Source organism: Malania oleifera, chromosome 12 (assembly GCF_029873635.1).
Source record: "Malania oleifera isolate guangnan ecotype guangnan chromosome 12, ASM2987363v1, whole genome shotgun sequence".
NCBI lineage: Eukaryota > Viridiplantae > Streptophyta > Magnoliopsida > Santalales > Ximeniaceae > Malania > Malania oleifera.
In genome coordinates, this window is record NC_080428.1 from 9,334,932 (window position 1) to 9,338,780 (window position 3,849).

Consider the following 3,849-nt stretch of genomic DNA (forward strand, 5'->3'; position numbering starts at 1 on the left):
CTTATATATTTTATTATTATATTTTCTAGGTCTCTACATCTGAACTTATCAAAAACATAAATAAAATATCAACAATATCTCCAATATCAATTTAATACATCCCTAGGAATTTCAAGATAAACTAGAATAACACGATTAACAATTAATCTAAACCTCTCTATCTAGTCCCACCCACGCTTCCACTGCGCACTCCAATTACTGTTATAATCCTCATTGTAACGCATCGACCCTCTAGGTGGGCCCGAAGTGCTACTATACATACATAATATGCATATCTCTGATACCATACATATACAACCCGCCCAATTAAGGGAGAATCAAGTGTTCCATACTGATCTGCATAATCATACATAGCGGAAAAACATAAACATCTATTACAAACTTACTAGAGTTTCTAACTGTTTCCTCTATACATCCATACATACTAAAAACATAATATGTTATTACAACCCCAAAAAGGTAACCTGGCCAAAGCCCAATACATATATATGAACTTACATAAACTATCAAAACACTATACCCCCGAATCCCTCTAGCAGTCTAGGACAGGTTTCCTGCAGGACCTGAAACAATATTTGTATATTGGGGTGAGACACTTCTCAATAAGGTAGATCATATTACATCAGTGTCTGACTACATGAGTTTGTTCCATTAGAAAACAGTTATACATTTAAATCATTCTCAATCCTGTACTATAGGATATATATATACAATTCCTGCTAAAGATAGTTCGGCTCATTACAAGCGAGAGTTCCTGAGGTCAGGGTAAGGTACAGGCCCATACACTGTACAAACCCTCTACTCAGTACTTGTCACTATGACTTTGCCCATTTTAGTTTCTAAATTATGTATATGCATATTGAACTCATCCTAGCTTTGAAACATCATAACAACGTCATTTACTTCTCCCATGACAAGGGTTGTGCGGTCCGTAGAACCTGACTAGCCCTGGTGGCCACCACACTAGTCACGTACTTTTCCTCCAGCCCAACTTGGCCTTCACCATCCCGATACGTAACCAGTGGTCCATCACACCAATGGACTACACATAGATATCCACACTCAAGAATAACATGTGGTTGCACTGTATCTCTCTTTCTAGCAACGGTATTGTGCTCTCTTAGTACAAGCTTTCTAAGGCGGTTCATATATCATACATATAATTTATAACAAAAGCATTGTAACTAGTTTTCATTCCATAAAGCATTTAAGCAATTCCAGTATTTTTCACAACTTTATTCATTCATTCATTCTTTCTTTCTTTCTTTCTTTGGTATAAACTAGCACACACAACTCTCAGTTTAACCCTGCAATACATCTTTCGGTGATTAATCGGTATCTCTTTTATTAATTTCCTGATAACAAATTGGAACTCCAGTTCCTTTATCTCATACTCATATTTCTCAGTTCAGTATACTTACATTTAATATCTCATGTCACACTCATTTGGTTTAATATGCAAAAGTATAGTAAATAGTTCGTAAAATATCATTTAAATTGAAAATAAGGGTTTCAAGCATCTCCTACTTTAATTTTAATACAAATAAAGGAGTTTTAAGAAGAATGGAGACCATACCCCAAAATATGGCAATTTTACCTGGTGAAATTTTCCAAATAAGTAATCATATCATACATATAAACCTAAACTACAGTTCTACCGATTTAGATTTTAAAAATAACTAATGTAAGAAAATCCCCTGAGCCGACTAACTCCAATTTTAAAAATTTCATCCCCGAAATTTGCTGACTAACTCCAATTACATCCAATAGATTACTATTGATCTACTGAGCCGACTTTAGGAAGAGTCAGTGGCCACCCACATAGTAGCCCCATCCCAAGTTTATTACCTACCCTCACTTATGGCGGAGGAATACCATGGTTACATATAATGCCTCAGGAGATTACAATATTCACACAAAACTCTCCCAGAGACCATACATACTCTAAATATGAACAAAACATACATACATACATAAAACCACTTACCTGCTACTCTACTTATCTGACTAGCTCTGAGCGTCTCTAAAAAGATGAGGATACTTTTGACGTATCTCTGACTCTAACTCTCATGAGGCCTCTTCTACTGTGTGATTACACCACAGTACCTTTACTAGAGGAATCCTTTTCGTACGTAACTCCTACTCTCTGTGATCTAGGATCCTAACTGGTATCTCCTCATATACTAACGTGTCCCCGAGTTCTAATGACTTGTAACTGATCACATGCGAAGGATCTGGTATATACCTCCTAATCATGGACACATGGAACACGTTGTGAATCCTAGACAAAATGGGAGGTAATACTATCTTGTACGCCACCGAACTGACTCTTTCTAGAATCTCGAATGGCCTGACGTACCCAAGACTCAGCTTGCCATTCCTACCAAACCTCATCACTCCTTTCATCGAAGCAATCCTAAAAAATATATTATCACCTACCTTGAACTCTAGCTTGTGTTAACGTGTATCTGCGTAGCTCTTCTGTTGACTCTAAGCTGCTCTGATCCTCTCCCTGATAAGCTCGACCTTTGTTGAGGTCTGCTAAATCAGTTCTGGTCCCAAAATCTGCCGCTCGCCTACCTCATCCCAATATAATAGAGACCGACATCGAAAACCATACAAAGCTTTATATGGTGTCATCTCTATACTGGCCTATTAACTGTTGTTGTAGGCAAACTCAACCAATGACAGATATCTGATCCAACTGCTTTTGAAATCCAGTATGTTCGCCCGTAACATATATTCTAATATCTAGATGGTCCTCTCTGACTGACCATCTATCTGTGGGTGGAATGTAGTATTGAATGTGAGTTGTGATCCCAAAGCATCTTACAAACTCTTCCAGAAACAAGAGGTAAATCGTGGGTCTCGATCTGAAACAATAGAAATCAGGATGTCGTAGAGTCGTACAATCTCCTGTATATATAGCTCTACCAGCCTATTCATGGAATAACTGAATTTCAGTGAGACGAAATGGGTTGTCTTCGTCAATTTGTCAACCACAACCCAAATCGTATTCTGTCCGTGGAGTGCTGATGGCAACCTCATGACAAAATCCATGGAGATGTGCTCCCACTTCCATTTAGAAATAAGAAGTGATTGCAACGGTCTCGTTGGCCTCTAGTGTTCTGTCTTAGCCTGCTGACATGTAAGGCACTGCTCTACGAAACATGTAATCTCTCTTTTCATGTTAGACCACCAGAAAGATTCTCGGAGATCTCTGTACATCTTCGTACTCCCCGGATGTACTGTGTAGAGCGAACAATGCGCCTCCTCTAGAATAACCCTCCTAATTTTGGCTTCATTTGGTATGTAAATCCTGATATGGAATCTCAATAACCCATCATCTGAGATATTGAAATCTTAAACCATCCTGAACCCCTTCCATAACCTCTACCAGTTTTGTGTCTTCCTTCTGAGCAACTTTGATTTTCTCCTGCAAAGTTGGTTGAATAACTAAATTGGCAATGAACGCCTGTGGATCCTTATCCACCACCTCCACTCCCAGCCTCTCCAGATCCATCATAATCTGATATGATCCATCATCATGATCTCTCTCTCTCTCTCTCTCTCTCTCTCTCTCTCTCTCTCTCTCTCTCTCATACACACGCATATCTAGTTTACTTACGATACAATCATAATAATTCAACGTTTACATTTAGAAATTAATCTTTTTATATTTCAAAACCCAATTCCCAATTTTGAAGTTACATTCAGAATTTAACACTTAACCCTTAATTTGATCAAAGATCTCGCTTAATCAAAATGTTAACAATAATATTTGATGAACAAGCCTTGACTTGCCAACCAAATCACGTAAGTTTATATGTTTTAAATGTAAGTTTTTTT